The 18,834-nt window shown below is 47.0% G+C and overlaps 1 long non-coding RNA gene across 1 annotated transcript in view; it reads left to right on the top strand.

The window, feature by feature from the left end:
* Positions 1-4,091, top strand: part of LOC135050782 (uncharacterized) — a 29,027-nt gene extending 24,936 nt beyond the window's left edge. Inside the window, exon 2 of the long non-coding RNA XR_010241814.1 lies at positions 3,739-4,091. This is a non-coding gene — a long non-coding RNA (uncharacterized LOC135050782). The remainder of the gene's footprint in view (positions 1-3,738) is intronic.
* Positions 4,092-18,834: the final 14,743 nt, after the last annotated feature.

Raw genomic sequence — 18,834 nt, 5'->3', positions numbered from 1 at the left:
GTTAAAGTAGGACTGGTCCCCACCTTGGTGCATGAGGCCATAATAGGGAGGGATATTCCTCATTTTTGGAAACTGTGGGAATCATGTTTAGCAACAGATTTTAGAAGTAAATAGCCAGTTGATAATACCGGTGATTTTATAGATGTACGTGTGTCCTCTGAACTTTCTGACCCTTTACCTTTTGCTAATTTGGCTGGGGAAGTGACAGATGGGGAGTCCAGTGAGGACCCTCTTGCTGGGAACAGAGACATAGTAGTTAGAACTGAAAGAGTGCCTGACCTGAAGGTAAAGAAGGATCTGTTTGCGTCTAAACAGTTAAAGTATCCTACCTTAATAAAGGCTAGAGAGAATGTTAAGATTGTTAATGGGGAACCTGTGGTACCAGGTGACAGGGTTACGTATCCCCACATAGCCGTCTGTAATGAGCTCTTGTACCATACAGTCAAAAGGGGTGAGGATGTGGTGGAGCATATGGTAGTTCCCCAGCGTTATAGGAGAATGGTACTAGATTTAGCTCATAGTCACGTTACAGCAGGACACTTAGGAGCAGAAAAAACCACTGAAAGAGTTTTACAAAGGTTGTTTTGACCTGGGGTTTATAAAGAAGTGTATGAATATTGTTCTTCCTGTCCAGAATGCTAGTATCATGCCCCTATACCCCATTTCAGGATCCCACTAGTTCCCATGCCTATTATAGAGGTCCCGTTTGACAGAATAGCCATGGATCTTATGGGGCCCTTGTTAAAGTCCGCTCTGGGCCATCAGTATATCCTGGTAATAATGGACTATGCCACTCGATATCCTGAGGCGGTCCCTTTACACAATATCACAACCAAGGCGATAGCTAGGGAGCTGGTGCAGGTTTTTAGTAGAGTGGGAATACCAAAATAAATTTTGACTGAACAAGGTACCCCATTTATGTCGAGGGTCATGAAAGAATTGTGCAAATTATTTAAGGTCACTCACCTCAGGAAGTCCATCTACCATCCCCAAACTGATGGGTTGGTAGATAGGTTTAATAAAACATTAAAAAGTATGTTAAAAAAGGTTGTTGATAGAGATGGGAAAAACTGGGATTGTTTGTTGCTCTACTTGTTAATGGCCATCAGAGAAGTTCCTCAGTCCTCTATGGGGTTTTCTCCATTTGATTTGTTGTATGGTAGACACCCCAGAGGGCTGTTGGACATTGCCAAAGAGACGTGGGTAGGACAGCCCACTCCTTACAGAAGCGTTATTGAACATGTAACATAAATGCAGGATAGGATTGCAGTCATGGTACCTATTTTCAGAGAGCTCATGGAACAGGCCCCAAGTGCTCAACAGAGAGTATATCTCCGGAATGTCAATATACGGGAATTTGCTCCTGGAGATAGAGTTCTTGTTTTGGTACCCACTGTGGAAAGCAAGTTCCTAACTAAATCGCAGGGTCCATTTGAGATTAGGGAAAAAGTGAATGAGGTTAACTACAAAGTATACCAACCGGGAAAGAGAAAACCCAAACAAATCTACCATGTTAACTTAATCAAACCCTGGAAAGATAGGTTGTCTCTGTCAGCGGAGCCTTGCCCTTCTGTGTCTTCACCTCAGTTGCTTCCCGCAGTAAAGGTGTCAGAGACATTATCAGCTGATCAGAACAATCAGGTTAAAGAATTTCTCATACAAAATAGGGAGATATTTTCAGAGATGCCTGGCCGAACGGCCATAATAAAATATCACATTGTCACAGAACCAGGGGTTAGGGTTCATTTAAAGCCATATAGGATTCCTGAAGCTCAGCGAGGAGCTGTTTCTAAATAAGTTAAAAACATGTTAGAACTTGGAGTCATAGAGGAATCTAACAGCGAGTGGTCCAGTCCCATAGTTCTCATCCCAAAGCCAGATGGTAGTATACGCTTCTGTAATGACTTTTGTAAGTTAAATGAGGTGTCCAAATTTGACCCATACCCCATGCCCCATGTGGATGAGCTTCAGAAAGGCTGGGAACAGGCAGGTTTCTCACCACATTGGACCTGACCAAAGGTTACTGGCAAATACCTTTAACTGATAGTGCAAAAGAAAAAACAGCCTTTTCGGTAACGGAGGGGCTATACCAGTATAAGATATTACCCTTTGGGTTGCATGGGGCTCCAGCAACCTTTCAACGTCAATGGATAAGATTTTGAGGCCCCATAGAAAGTATTCAGCTGCCTATTTGGATGATGTGGAAATTCACAGTACGGACTGGGGGTCCCACTTGGTTAAAGTACAAGCAGTACTGGACTTAGAGCAGCAGGGTTAACTGCTAACCCCAAAAAGTGCTACCTCGCAATGGAGGAGGTTAAATACTTGGACTTCACCATAGATAGAGGTCTGATTAGGCCCCAATTGAATAAAATTGATGCTATTCAAAACTGGCCTCATCCAGTGAATAAAAAACAGATAAAGGCTTTTTTGGGAATAACGGGGTACTATAGACGATTTATTCCTAATTTTGCGACCACAGCAGTGCCGTTGTCAGACCTTACCAAAGGGAAGCAGTCAAATATGGTGAAATGGAACCCTGATGCTGAAAAAGCATTCCAAGCGTTAAAAGTGGCTTTGTGTTCACAACCTGTTTTGATAACACCAGATTTTTCAAAAGAATTTGTTGTACAGACGGATGCCTCAGAGGGAGGGATAGGGGCCGTGTTGTCCCAAACCAGAGATGGGGACGAACACCCTACAATTTATTTGAGTAGTTAAACTCAATGAGCATGAAAAAAGGTATGCTATTGTGGAAAAGGAGGCTTTGGCCATTAAGTGGGCATTAGATAGTTTGAGATATTACCTCTTGGGTAGACAGTTCAGACTAGTCACAGGTCACGCACCTTTAAAATGGATGTATGTAAATAGATGTCAGAATGCTCGTGTAACTAGATGGTTTCTAGCATTGCAAGATTTTAAGTTTACTGTCGAACATAGACATCTTCTGTTTAGGGGCTACAAGTGTTCTGGCCCCTAGGTCGAAACAGGGGAGGGGGATATGTGACAAGAACACTGGAATAGTGTTTGAGGGCAGGTATGTTTGTCCCAGGTTCTTGTCTTACATGTTTTAGAAAAAGGAAAACTTCCACGAAAATGTTCTGTTTTGTTAGCAGTTCTCAGTCTGTTGGAAAAGCTGGATAAGGGCCCTGCGAGAGAGAGAGAGGGCAAGTTCCAGACACTGGGCCCAATTCGGGTCTTAGGCCTCACAGAGGGCTAATCAGGGCTTTCAGCTGTGCAAGAGTGTTTAAGGGCTGCTAGCCTGATCAGTGTGTGCAGTCTGCCTGGGGAGAGACTGCAGAACCTTTGTGGGAGAAACATGCTTCCTTATACAAATGAGCCATACAGTATTTACTGGAAAACTCTGTGTTTTGTTTAAAGACAGTCAGGAACGTCTTGTGTATAGTTAGCGCCGGACAGGCAAGGTATTTTCTTTTGTTGTTTATTTTATTTTCTGCTTAATAAAACTGGTTGCGGCCAGTTGCACCACAAAACTGGACTTGGATGATTTCTCAGTTGCTGCTTGCTGCCATCTTCCCCAGGAGATGGCACGCTGTTCCCCTATAGTGTTACAACAGTTATATAATAGTCTTTGATCTAGTATGACTTAATCATGGTTCGATTGACTTAACACACTTGTAGTTCTCCATCAATACTTTATTTGATCATTAACAGTAAAAGCCTGCATTAAACCATTAACGATTACTAATACAAATGTTTTTCTTTTTTTTCTATGAGATGTCTGTGCACTGATTAGCATGTCTGCATTCCATGACTCCTAAAACATGGCCACCATCACAAGTAACCAATGCGAGCATCACTTGAATCCCACCGATCATTTGACACTGAGCCCGAGCTGCAGCCGGACCTGAACGTACATCCGGAAACATGTCAATGGAAGTGGGGCAGCCGGATCTAGCCGCTTGGCTAGAAACACGTTATTGGAGATGGGGCAAGATTGAAAAATACAGGAGCCACGTCGCCTCCCTAAAATGGAGGTGGGGCGGTGGTGCATGCCCAATAGAGCCCTTGCGGATTCAGGAAGTGTGGCAGAAGTGACACAAATTAATAAACTAGACTTTATCACATCATTTTATATGTTTATATTAGAGATGAGCGGGTTCGGTTCCTCGGAATCCGAACCCGCCCGAACTTCATGTTTTTTTTCACGGGTCCGAGCGACTCGGATCTTCCCGCCTTGCTCGGTTAACCCGAGCGCGCCCGAACGTCATCATGACGCTGTCGGATTCTCGCGAGCCTCGGATTCTATCGCGAGACTCGGATTCTATATAAGGAGCCGCGCGTCGCCGCCATTTTCACACGTGCATTGAGATTCATAGGGAGAGGACGTGGCTGGCGTCCTCTCCATTTAGATTAGAAGAGAGAGAGTGAGATTGATTTTAAACAGAGACACTTGATTTACTGGAGCTTAGGAGTACTGTAGAGAGTGCAGAGTTTAGTAGTGACTGACCACAGTGACCACCAGACAGTGCAGTTTTATTTAATATAATCCGTTCTCTGCCTGAAAAAAACGATACACAGTGACTCAGTCACATACCATATCTGTGTGCACTGCTCAGCCCAGTGTGCTGCATCATCTATGTATATATCTGACTGTGCTCACACAGCTTATAATTGTGGGGGAGACTGGGGAGCAGTGCCAGTTATAGGTTATAGCAGGAGCCAGGAGTACATATTATTAAAATTAAACAGTGCACACTTTTGCTGCAGGAGTGCCACTGCCAGTGTGACTGACCAGTGACCTGACCACACTGACCACCAGTAAAGTTAGTAGTATACTATATTGTGATTGCCTGAAAAAGTTAAACACTCGTCGTGTGACTTGTGTGGTGTTTTTTTTTTTATTCTATAACAAACTCATTCTGCTGACAGACAGTGTCCAGCAGGTCCGTCATTATATAATATATACCTGTCCGGCTGCAGTAGTGATATATATATATTTTTTATATCATTATTTATCATCCAGTCGCAGCAGACACAGTACGGTAGTTCACGGCTGTAGCTACCTCTGTGTCGGCACTCGGCAGTCCATCCATAATTGTATACCACCTACCCGTGGTTTTTTTTTCTTTCTTCTTTATACATACATACTACATCTCATTATCAACCAGTCTATATTAGCAGCAGACACAGTACAGTAGTCCACGGCTGTAGCTACCTCTGTGTCGGCACTCGGCAGTCCGTCCATAATTGTATACCACCTACCCGTGGTTTTTTTTTCTTTCTTCTTTATACATACATACTACATCTCTTTATCAACCAGTCTATATTAGCAGCAGACACAGTACAGTAGTCCACGGCTGTAGCTACCTCTGTGTCGGCACTCGGCAGTCCATCCATAATTGTATACCACCTACCCGTGGTTTTTTTTACTTTCTTCTTTATACATACATACTACATCTCATTATCAACCAGTCTATATTAGCAGCAGACACAGTACAGTACGGTAGTCCACGGCTGTAGCTACCTCTGTGTCGGCACTCGGCAGTCCGTCCATAATTGTATACCACCTACCCGTGGTTTTTTTTTCTTTCTTTATACATACATACTACATCTCTTTATCAACCAGTCTATATTAGCAGCAGACACAGTACAGTAGTCCACGGCTGTAGCTACCTCTGTGTCGGCACTCGGCAGTCCATCCATAATTGTATACCACCTACCCGTGGTTTTTTTTTCTTTCTTCTTTATACATACATACTACATCTCTTTATCAACCAGTCTATATTAGCAGCAGACACAGTACAGTAGTCCACGGCTGTAGCTACCTCTGTGTCGGCACTCGGCAGTCCGTCCATAATTGTATACCACCTACCCGTGGTTTTTTTTTCTTTCTTCTTTATACATACATACTACATCTCTTTATCAACCAGTCTATATTAGCAGCAGACACAGTACAGTAGTCCACGGCTGTAGCTACCTCTGTGTCGGCACTCGGCAGTCCATCCATAATTGTATACCACCTACCCGTGGTTTTTTTTTCTTCTTTATACATACATACTACATCTCTTTATCAACCAGTCTATATTAGCAGCAGACACAGTACAGTAGTCCACGGCTGTAGCTACCTCTGTGTCGGCACTCGGCAGTCCATCCATAATTGTATACCACCTACCCGTGGTTTTTTTTTCTTTCTTCTTTATACATACATACTACATCTCTTTATCAACCAGTCTATATTAGCAGCAGACACAGTACAGTAGTCCACGGCTGTAGCTACCTCTGTGTCGGCACTCGGCAGTCCGTCCATAATTGTATACCACCTACCCGTGGTTTTATTTTCTTTCTTCTTTATACATACATACTACATCTCTTTATTAACCAGTCTATATTAGCAGCAGACACAGTACAGTAGTCCACGGCTGTAGCTACCTCTGTGTCGGCACTCGGCAGTCCATCCATATTTGTATACTAGTATCCATCCATCTCCATTGTTTACCTGAGGTGCCTTTTAGTTGTGCCTATTAAAATATGGAGAACAAAAATGTTGAGGTTCCAAAATTAGGGAAAGATCAAGATCCACTTCCACCTCGTGCTGAAGCTGCTGCCACTAGTCATGGCCGAGACGATGAAATGCCAGCAACGTCGTCTGCCAAGGCCGATGCCCAATGTCATAGTACAGAGCATGTCAAATCCAAAACACCAAATATCAGTAAAAAAAGGACTCCAAAACCTAAAATAAAATTGTCGGAGGAGAAGCGTAAACTTGCCAATATGCCATTTACCACACGGAGTGGCAAGGAACGGCTGAGGCCCTGGCCTATGTTCATGGCTAGTGGTTCAGCTTCACATGAGGATGGAAGCACTCAGCCTCTCGCTAGAAAAATGAAAAGACTCAAGCTGGCAAAAGCAGTAGCACCGCAAAGAACTGTGCGTTCTTCGAAATCCCAAATCCACAAGGAGAGTCCGACTCCAATTGTGTCGGTTGCGATGCCTGACCTTCCCAACACTGGACGTGAAGAGCATGCGCCTTCCACCATTTGCACGCCCCCTGCAAGTGATGGAAGGAGCACCCGCAGTCCAGTTCCTGATAGTCAGATTGAAGATGTCAGTGTTGAAGTACACCAGGATGAGGAGGATATGGGTGTTGCTGGCACTGGGGAGGAAATTGACCAGGAGGATTCTGATGGTGAGGTGGTTTGTTTAAGTCAGGCACCCGGGGAGACACCTGTTGTCCGTGGGAGGAATATGGCCGTTGACATGCCTGGTGAAAATACCAAAAAAATCAGCTCTTCGGTGTGGAAGTATTTCACCAGAAATGCGGACAACAGGTGTCAAGCCGTGTGTTCCCTTTGTCAAGCTGTAATAAGTAGGGGTAAGGACGTTAACCACCTCGGAACATCCTCCCTTATACGTCACCTGCAGCGCATTCATAATAAGTCAGTGACAAGTTCAAAAACTTGGGCCGACAGCGGAAGCAGTCCACTGACCAGTAAATCCCTTCCTCTTGTAACCAAGCTCACGCAAACCACCCCATTAACTCCCTCAGTGTCAATTTCCTCCTTCCCCAGGAATGCCAATAGTCCTGCAGGCCATGTCACTGGCAATTCTGATGATTCCTCTCCTGCCTGGGATTCCTCCGATGCATCCTTGCGTGTAACGCCTACTGCTGCTGGCGCTGCTGTTGTTGCTGCTGGGAGTCGATGGTCATCCCAGAGGGGAAGTCGTAAGACCACTTGTACTACTTCCACCAAGCAATTGACTGTCCAACAGTCCTTTGCGAGGAAGATGAAATATCACAGCAGTCATCCTACTGCAAAGCGGATAACTGAGGCCTTGACATCCTGGGTGGTGAGAAACGTGGTTCCGGTATCCATCATTACTGCAGAGCCAACTAGAGACTTGTTGGAGGTACTGTGTCCCCGGTACCAAATACCATCTAGGTTCCATTTCTCTAGGCAGGCGATACCGAAAATGTACACAGACCTCAGAAAAAGAGTCACCAGTGTCCTAAAAAATGCAGCTGTACCCAATGTCCACTTAACCACGGACATGTGGACAAGTGGAGCAGGGCAGGGTCAGGACTATATGACTGTGACAGCCCACTGGGTAGATGTATGGACTCCCGCCGCAAGAACAGCAGCGGCGGCACCAGTAGCAGCATCTCGCAAACGCCAACTCTTTCCTAGGCAGGCTACGCTTTGTATCACCGGTTTCCAGAATACGCACACAGCTGAAAACCTCTTACGGCAACTGAGGAAGATCATCGCGGAATGGCTTACCCCAATTGGACTCTCCTGTGGATTTGTGGCATCGGACAACGCCAGCAATATTGTGTGTGCATTAAATCTGGGCAAATTCCAGCACGTCCCATGTTTTGCACATACCTTGAATTTGGTGGTGCAGAATTTTTTTAAAAACGACAGGGGCGTGCAAGAGATGCTGTCGGTGGCCAGAAGAATTGCGGGACACTTTCGGCGTACAGGCACCACGTACAGAAAACTGGAGCACCACCAAAAACTACTGAACCTGCCCTGCCATCATCTGAAGCAAGAAGTGGTAACGAGGTGGAATTCAACCCTCTATATGCTTCAGAGGTTGGAGGAGCAGCAAAAGGCCATTCAAGCCTATACAATTGAGCACGATATAGGAGGTGGAATGCACCTGTCTCAAGCGCAGTGGAGAATGATTTCAACGTTGTGCAAGGTTCTGATGCCCTTTGAACTTGCCACACGTGAAGTCAGTTCAGACACTGCCAGCCTGAGTCAGGTCATTCCCCTCATCAGGCTTTTGCAGAAGAAGCTGGAGACATTGAAGGAGGAGCTAACACGGAGCGATTCCGCTAGGCATGTGGGACTTGTGGATGGAGCCCTTAATTCGCTTAACAAGGATTCACGGGTGGTCAATCTGTTGAAATCAGAGCACTACATTTTGGCCACCGTGCTCGATCCTAGATTTAAAGCCTACCTTGGATCTCTCTTTCCGGCAGACACAAGTCTGGTGGGGTTGAAAGACCTGCTGGTGAGAAAATTGTCAAGTCAAGCGGAACGCGACCTGTCAACAACATCTCCTCCTTCACATTCTCCCGCAACTGGGGGTGCGAGGAAAAGGCTCAGAATTCCGAGCCCACCCGCTGGCGGTGATGCAGGGCAGTCTGGAGCGACTGCTGATGCTGACATCTGGTCCGGACTGAAGGACCTGACAACGATTACGGACATGTCGTCTACTGTCACTGCATATGATTCTCTCACCATTGAAAGAATGGTGGAGGATTATATGAGTGACCGCATCCAAGTAGGCACGTCACACAGTCCGTACTTATACTGGCAGGAAAAAGAGGAAATTTGGAGGCCCTTGCACAAACTGGCTTTATTCTACCTAAGTTGCCCTCCCACAAGTGTGTACTCCGAAAGAGTGTTTAGTGCCGCCGCTCACCTTGTCAGCAATCGGCGTACGAGGTTACATCCAGAAAATGTGGAGAAGATGATGTTCATTAAAATGAATTATAATCAATTCCTCCGTGGAGACATTCACCAGCAGCAATTGCCTCCACAAAGTACACAGGGTGCTGAGATGGTGGATTCCAGTGGGGACGAATTGATAATCTGTGAGGAGGGGGATGTACACGGTGATATATCGGAGGATGATGATGAGGTGGACATCTTGCCTCTGTAGAGCCAGTTTGTGCAAGGAGAGATTAATTGCTTCTTTTTTTGGGGGGGGTCCAAACCAACCCGTCATATCAGTCACAGTCGTGTGGCAGACCCTGTCACTGAAATGATGGGTTGGTTAAAGTGTGCATGTCCTGTTTATACAACATAAGGGTGGGTGGGAGGGCCCAAGGACAATTCCATCTTGCACCTCTTTTTTCTTTTCTTTTTCTTTGCGTCATGTGCTGTTTGGGGAGGGTTTTTTGGAAGGGCCATCCTGCGTGACACTGCAGTGCCACTCCTAGATGGGCCCGGTGTTTGTGTCGGCCACTAGGGTCGCTTATCTTACTCACACAGTCAGCTACCTCATTGCGCCTCTTTTTTTCTTTGCGTCATGTGCTGCTTGGGGAGGGTTTTTTGGAAGGGACATCCTGCGTGACACTGCAGTGCCACTCCTAGATGGGCCCGGTGTTTGTGTCGGCCACTAGGGTCGCTTATCTTACTCACACAGTCAGCTACCTCATTGCGCCTCTTTTTTTCTTTGCGTCATGTGCTGTTTGGGGAGGGTTTTTTGGAAGGGACATCCTGCGTGACACTGCAGTGCCACTCCTAGATGGGCCCGGTGTTTGTGTCGGCCACTAGGGTCGCTTATCTTACTCACACAGTCAGCTACCTCATTGCGCCTCTTTTTTTCTTTGCGTCATGTGCTGTTTGGGGAGGGTTTTTTGGAAGGGACATCCTGCGTGACACTGCAGTGCCACTCCTAGATGGGCCCGGTGTTTGTGTCGGCCACTAGGGTCGCTTATCTTACTCACACAGCTACCTCATTGCGCCTCTTTTTTTCTTTGCGTCATGTGCTGTTTGGGGAGGGTTTTTTGGAAGGGCCATCCTGCGTGACACTGCAGTGCCACTCCTAGATGGGCACGGTGTTTGTGTCGGCCACTAGGGTCGCTTATCTTACTCACACAGCTACCTCATTGCGCCTCTTTTTTTCTTTGCGTCATGTGCTGTTTGGGGAGGGTTTTTTGGAAGGGCCATCCTGCGTGACACTGCAGTGCCACTCCTAGATGGGCACGGTGTTTGTGTCGGCCACTAGGGTCGCTTATCTTACTCACACAGCTACCTCATTGCGCCTCTTTTTTTCTTTGCGTCATGTGCTGTTTGGGGAGGGTTTTTTGGAAGGGCCATCCTGCGTGACACTGCAGTGCCACTCCTAGATGGGCACGGTGTTTGTGTCGGCCACTAGGGTCGCTTATCTTACTCACACAGCTACCTCATTGCGCCTCTTTTTTTCTTTGCGTCATGTGCTGTTTGGGGAGGGTTTTTTTGGAAGGGCCATCCTGCGTGACACTGCAGTGCCACTCCTAGATGGGCACGGTGTTTGTGTCGGCCACTAGGGTCGCTTAGCTTAGTCATCCAGCGACCTAGGTGCAAATTTTAGGACTAAAAATAATATTGTGAGGTGTGAGGTATTCAGAATAGACTGAAAATGAGTGGAAATTATGGTTTTTGAGGTTAATAATACTTTGGGATCAAAATGACCCCCAAATTCTATAATTTAAGCTGTTTTTTAGGGTTTTTTGAAAAAAAACACCCGAATCCAAAACACACCCGGATCCGACAAAAAAAATTTGGTGAGGTTTTGCCAAAACGCGGTCGAACCCAAAACACGGCCGCGGAACCGAACCCAAAACCAAAACACAAAACCCGAAAAATTTCAGGCGCTCATCTCTAGTTTATATACTGCTCATTCTTTGAGAAATTACATATCACTATGCTGCTTTCCAAATAGGAGTCCTGTTCACTTGTCGCTCTCACCTTGAAGAAGTCAGACAGATAAAACGTGTTGGGTTACCTCACTGACTCTCCACAATAAGATAAGCTAGAAAACCTCTCATTGGTGAAATATTTAAAAAAAAAATATTTTACAAATGTCTATTTCTTAAACTTTTTTAAGTCATTGTTCTTAATTAGTAGTGATATGCACCGGAAATTTTTCGGGTTTTGTGTTTTGGTTTTGGGTTCGGTTCCGCGGCCGTGTTTTGGGTTTGAACGCGTTTTGGCAAAACCTCACCGAAATTTTTTTGTCGGATTCGGGTGTGTTTTGGATTCGGGTGTTTTTTTCAAAAAAACTAAGATAAGCGACCCAAGTGGCCGACACAAACACCTGGCCCATCTAGGAGTGGCACTGCAGTGTCACGCAGGATGGCCCTTCAAAAAAATACTCCCCAAACAGCACATGACGCAAAGAAAAATGAAAGAAAAAAGAGGTGCAAGATGGAATTGTCCTTGGGCCCTCCCACCCACCCTTATGTTGTATAAACAGGACATGCACACTTTAACGAACCCATCATTTCAGCGACAGGGTCTGCCACACGACTGTGACTGAAATGACTGGTTGGTTTGGGCCCCCCCCAAAAAAGAAGCAATCAATCTCTCCTTGCACAAACTGGCTCTACAGAGGCAAGATGTCCACCTCATCATCATCGTCCGATTCATCACCCCTTTCACTGTGTACATCCCCCTCCTCACAGATTATTAATTCGTCCCCACTGGAATCCACCATGTCAGGTCCCCGTGTACTTTCTGGAGGCAATTGCTGCTGGTGAATGTCTCCACGGAGGAATTGATTATAATTCATTTTAATGAACATCATCTTCTCCACATTTTCTGGAAGTAACCTCGTACGCCGATTGCTGACAAGGTGAGCGGCGGCACTAAACACTCTTTCGGAGTACACACTGGAGGGAGGGCAACTTAGGTAGAATAAAGCCAGTTAGTGCAAGGGCCTCCAAATTGTTTCTTTTTCCTGCCAGTATACGTACGGACTGTCTGACGTGCCTACTTGGATGCGGTCACTCATATAATCCTCCACCATTCTTTCAATGGTGAGAGAATCATATGCAGTGACAGTAGACGACATGTCAGTAATCGTTGGCAGGTCCTTCAGTCCGGACCAGATGTCAGCACTCGCTCCAGACTGCCCTGCATCACCGCCAGCGGGTGGGCTCGGAATTCTTAGCCTTTTACTCGCAGCCCCAGTTGTGGGAGAATGTGAAGGAGGAGATGTTGACGGGTCACGTTCCGCTTGACTTGACAATTTTCTCACCAGCAGGTCTTTGAACCTCTGCAGACTTGTGTCTGCCGGAAAGAGAGATACAACGTAGGTTTTAAATCTAGGATCGAGCACGGTGGCCAAAATGTAGTGCTCTGATTTCAACAGATTGATCACCCGTGAATCCTGGTTAAGCAAATGAAGGGCTCCATCCACAAGTCCCACATGCCTAGCGGAATCGCTCTGTTTTAGCTCCTCCTTCAATGTCTCCAGCTTCTTCTGCAAAAGCCTGATGAGGGGAATGACCTGACTCAGGCTGGCAGTGTCTGAACTGACTTCACGTGTGGCAAGTTCAAAAGGTTGCAGAACCTTGCACAACGTTGAAATCATTCTCCACTGCGCTTGAGTCAGGTGCATTCCACCTCCTTTGCCTATATCGTGGCCAGATGTATAGGCTTGAATGGCCTTTTGCTGCTCCTCCATCCTCTGAAGCATATAGAGGGTGGAATTCCACCTCGTTACCACCTCTTGCTTCAGATGATGGCAGGGCAGGTTCAGGTGTTTTTGGTGGTGCTCCAGTCTTCTGTACGCGGTGCCTGTACGCCGAAAGTGGCCCACAATTCTTCTGGCCACCGACAGCATCTCTTGCATGCCCCTGTCGTTTTTTTAAATAATTCTGCACCACCAAATTCAAGGTATGTGCAAAACATGGGACGTGCTGGAATTTGCCCAGATGTAATGCACGCACAATATTGCTGGCGTTGTCCGATGCCACATATCCCCAGGAGAGTCCAATTGGGGTAAGCCATTCTGCGATGATCTTCCTCATTTGCCGTAAGAGGTTTTCAGCTGTGTGCGTATTCTGGAAAGCGGTGATGCAAAGCGTAGCCTGCCTAGGAACGAGTTGGCGTTTGCGAGATGCTGCTACTGGTGCCGCCGCTGCTGTTCTTGCAGCGGGAGGCAATACATCTACCCTGTGGGCTGTCACAGTCATGTAGTCCTGAGTCTGCCCTGCTCCACTTGTCCACATGTCAATGGTTAAGTGGACATTGGGTACAACTGTATTTTTTAGGACACTGGTGACTCTTTTTCTGAGGTCTGTGTACATTTTCGGTATCGCCTGCCTCGAGAAATGGAACCTAGATGGTATTTGGTACCGGGGACACATTACCTCAATCAAGTCTCTAGTTGGCTCTGAATTAACGATGGATACCGGAACCACGTTTCTCACCGCCCAGGCTGCCAAGGCCTCAGTTATCCGCTTTGCAGTAGGATGACTGCTGTGATATTTCATCTTCCTCGCAAAGGACTGTTGGACAGTCAATTGCTTACTGGAAGTAGTACAAGTGGTCTTCCGACTTCCCCTCTGGGATGACGATCGACTCCCAGCAGCACCAGCAGTAGTAGGCGTTACACTCAAGGATGCATCGGAGGAATCCCAGGCAGGAGAGGACTCGTCAGACTTGCCAGTGACATGGCCTGCAGGACTATTGGCTTTCCTGGGTAAGGAGGAAATTGACACTGAGGGAGTTGGTGGTGTGGTTTGCATGAGCTTGGTTACAAGAGGAAGGGATTTAGTGGTCAGTGGACTGCTTCCGCTGTCACCCAAAGTTTTTGAACTTGTCACTGACTTATGATGAATGCGCTGCAGGTGACGTATAAGGGAGGATGTTCCGAGGTGGTTAACGTCCTTACCCCTACTTATTACAGCTTGACAAAGGCAACACACGGCTTGACACCTGTTGTCCGCATTTGTGTTGAAATAATTCCACACCGAAGAGCTGATTTTTTTTGTATTTTGACCATGCATGTCAATGGCCATATTCGTCAGACGGACAACAGGTGTCTCCCCGGGTGCCTGACTTAAACAAACCACCTCACCATCAGAATCCTCCTTGTCAATTTCCTCCCCAGCGCCAGCAACACCCATATCCTCATCCTGGTGTACTTCAACAGTTACATCTTCAATTTGACTATCAGGAACTGGACTGCGGGTGCTCCTTCCAGCACTTGCAGGGGGCGTGCAAATGGTGGAAGGTGCAAGCTCTTCCCGTCCAGTGTTGGGAAGGTCAGGCATCGCAACCGACACAATTGGACTCTCCTTGGGGATTTGTGATTTCGAAGAACGCACAGTTCTTTGCTGTGCTTTTGCCAGCTTAAGTCTTTTCTTTTTTATAGCGAGAGGATGAGTGCTTCCATCCTCATGTGAAGCTGAACCACTAGCCATGAACATAGGCCAGTGCCTCAGCTGTTCCTTGCCACTCCATGTCGTAAATGGCATATTGGCAAGATTACGCTTCTCTTCAGACGCTTTTAATTTTGATTTTTGGGTCATTTTTTTACTGATCATTTGTGTTTTGGATTTTACATGCTCTGTACTAGTGATGAGCGCCTGAAATTTTTCGGGTTTTGTGTTTTGGTTTTGTGTTCGGTTCCGCGGCCGTGTTTTGGGTTCGACCGCGTTTTGGCAAAACCTCACCGAATTTTTTTTGTCGGATTTGGGTGTGTTTTGGATTCGGGTGTTTTTTTCAAAAAACCCTAAAAAACAGCTTAAATCATAGAATTTGGGGGTCATTTTGATCCCAAAGTATTATTAACCTCAAAAAACATAATTTCCACTCATTTTCAGTCTATTCTGAATACCTCACACCTCACAATATTATTTTTAGTCCTAAAATTTGCACCGAGGTCGCTGTGTGAGTAAGATAAGCGACCCTAGTGGCCGACACAAACACCGGGCCCATCTAGGAGTGGCACTGCAGTGTCACGCAGGATGTCCCTTCCAAAAAACCCTCCCTAAACAGCACATGACGCAAAGAAAAAAAGAGGCGCAATGAGGTAGCTGTGTGAGTAAGATTAGCGACCCTAGTGGTCGACACAAACACCGGGCCCATCTAGGAGTGGCACTGCAGTGTCACGCAGGATGTCCCTTCCAAAAAACCCTCCCCAAACAGCACAAGACGCAAAGAAAAAAAGAGGCGCAATGAGGTAGCTGACTGTGTGAGTAAGATAAGCGACCCTAGTGGCCGACACAAACACCGGGCCCATCTAGGAGTGGCACTGCAGTGTCACGTAGGATGGCCCTTCCAAAAAACCCTCCCCAAACAGCACATGACGCAAAGAAAAATAAAAGAAAAAAGAGGTGCAAGATGGAATTGTCCTTGGGCCCTCCCACCCACCCTTATGTTGTATAAACAAAACAGGACATGCACACTTTAACCAACCCATCATTTCAGTGACAGGGTCTGCCACACGACTGTGACTGATATGACGGGTTGGTTTGGACCCCCCCCAAAAAAGAAGCAATTAATCTCTCCTTGCACAAACTGGCTCTACAGAGGCAAGATGTCCACCTCATCATCATCCTCCGATATATCACCGTGTACATCCCCCTCCTCACAGATTATCAATTCGTCCCCACTGGAATCCACCATCTCAGCTCCCTGTGTACTTTGTGGAGGCAATTGCTGCTGGTCAATGTCTCCGCGGAGGAATTGATTATAATTCATTTTAATGAACATCATCTTCTCCACATTTTCTGGATGTAACCTCGTACGCCGATTGCTGACAAGGTGAGCGGCGGCACTAAACACTCTTTTTCCTGCCAGTATAAGTACGGACTGTGTGACGTGCCTACTTGGATGCGGTCACTCATATAATCCTCCACCATTCTTTCAATGGGGAGAGAATCATATGCAGTGACAGTAGACGACATGTCCGTAATCGTTGTCAGGTCCTTCAGTCCGGACCAGATGTCAGCATCAGCAGTCGCTCCAGACTGCCCTGCATCACCGCCAGCGGGTGGGCTCGGAATTCTGAGCCTTTTCCTCGCACCCCCAGTTGCGGGAGAATGTGAAGGAGGAGATGTTGTTGACAGGTCGCGTTCCGCTTGACTTGACAATTTTCTCACCAGCAGGTCTTTCAACCCCAGCAGACTTGTGTCTGCCGGAAAGAGAGATCCAAGGTAGGCTTTAAATCTAGGATCGAGCACGGTGGCCAAAATGTAGTGCTCTGATTTCAACAGATTGACCACCCGTGAATCCTTGTTAAGCGAATTAAGGGCTCCATCCACAAGTCCCACATGCCTAGCGGAATCGCTCCGTGTTAGCTCCTCCTTCAATGTCTCCAGCTTCTTCTGCAAAAGCCTGATGAGGGGAATGACCTGACTCAGGCTGGCAGTGTCTGAACTGACTTCACGTGTGGCAAGTTCAAAGGGCATCAGAACCTTGCACAACATTGAAATCATTCTCCACTGCGCTTGAGACAGGTGCATTCCACCTCCTATATCGTGCTCAATTGTATAGGCTTGAATGGCCTTTTGCTGCTCCTCCAACCTCTGAAGCATATAGAGGGTTGAATTCCACCTCGTTACCACTTCTTGCTTCAGATGATGGCAGGGCAGGTTCAGTAGTTTTTGGTGGTGCTCCAGTCTTCTGTACGTGGTGCCTGTACGCCGAAAGTGTCCCGCAATTCTTCTGGCCACCGACAGCATCTCTTGCACGCCCCTGTCGTTTTTTAAATAATTCTGCACCACCAAATTCAAGGTATGTGCAAAACATGGGACGTGCTGGAATTTGCCCATATTTAATGCACACACAATATTGCTGGCGTTGTCCGATGCCACAAATCCACAGGAGAGTCCAATTGGGGTAAGCCATTCCGCGATGATCTTCCTCAGTTGCCGTAAGAGGTTTTCAGCTGTGTGCGTATTCTGGAAACCGGTGATACAAAGCGTAGCCTGCCTAGGAAAGAGTTGGCGTTTGCGAGATGCTGCTACTGGTGCCGCCGCTGCTGTTCTTGCGGCGGGAGTCCATACATCTACCCAGTGGGCTGTCACAGTCATATAGTCCTGACCCTGCCCTGCTCCACTTGTCCACATGTCCGTGGTTAAGTGGACATTGGGTACAGCTGCATTTTTTAGGACACTGGTGACTCTTTTTCTGAGGTCTGTGTACATTTTCGGTATCGCCTGCCTAGAGAAATGGAACCTAGATGGTATTTGGTACCGGGGACACAGTACCTCCAACAAGTCTCTAGTTGGCTCTGCAGTAATGATGGATACCGGAACCACGTTTCTCACCACCCAGGATGCCAAGGCCTCAGTTATCCGCTTTGCAGTAGGATGACTGCTGTGATATTTCATCTTCCTCGCAAAGGACTGTTGGACAGTCAATTGCTTGGTGGAAGTAGTAAAAGTGGTCTTACGACTTCCCCTCTGGGATGACCATCGACTCCCAGCAGCAACAACAGCAGCGCCAGCAGCAGTAGGTGTTACACGCAAGGATGCATCGGAGGAATCCCAGGCAGGAGAGGAATCGTCAGAATTGCCAGTGACATGGCCTGCAGGACTATTGGCATTCCTGGGGAAGGAGGAAATTGACACTGAGGGAGTTGGTGGGGTGGTTTGCGTGAGCTTGGTTACAAGAGGAAGGGATTTACTGGTCAGTGGACTGCTTCCGCTGTCACCCAAAGTTTTTGAACTTGTCACTGACTTATTATGAATGCGCTGCAGGTGACGTATAAGGGAGGATGTTCCGAGGTGGTTAACGTCCTTACCCCTACTTATTACAGCTTGACAAAGGGAACACACGGCTTGACACCTGTTGTCCGCATTTCTGTTGAAATAGTTCCACACCGAAGAGCTGATTTTTTTGGTATTTTCACCAGGCATGTCAACGGCCATATTCCTCCCACGGACAACAGGTGTCTCCCCGGGTGCCTGACTTAAACAAACCACCTCATCATCAGAATCCTCCTGGTCAATTTCCTCCCCAGCGCCAGCAACACCCATATCCTCCTCATCCTGGTGTACTTCAACACTGACATCTTCAATCTGACTATCAGGAACTGGACTGCGGGTGCTCCTTCCAGCACTTGCAGGGGGCGTGCAAATGGTGGAAGGCGCATGCTCTTCACGTCCAGTGTTGGGAAGGTCAGGCATCGCAACCGACACAATTGGACTCTCCTTGTGGATTTGGGATTTCGAAGAATGCACAGTTCTTTGCGGTGCTACTGCTTTTGCCAGCTTGAGTCTTTTCATTTTTCTAGCGAGAGGCTGAGTGCCTCCATCCTCATGTGAAGCTGAACCACTAGCCATGAACATAGGCCAGGGCCTCAGCCGTTCCTTGCCACTCCGTGTGGTAAATGGCATATTGGCAAGTTTACGCT

The sequence above is a fragment of the Pseudophryne corroboree genome, chromosome 2 (genome assembly GCF_028390025.1).
Source record: "Pseudophryne corroboree isolate aPseCor3 chromosome 2, aPseCor3.hap2, whole genome shotgun sequence".
NCBI lineage: Eukaryota > Metazoa > Chordata > Amphibia > Anura > Myobatrachidae > Pseudophryne > Pseudophryne corroboree.
The sequence above is the reverse complement of the archived record's forward strand: the minus strand, read 5'-3'. Positions and strand labels throughout refer to the sequence as shown.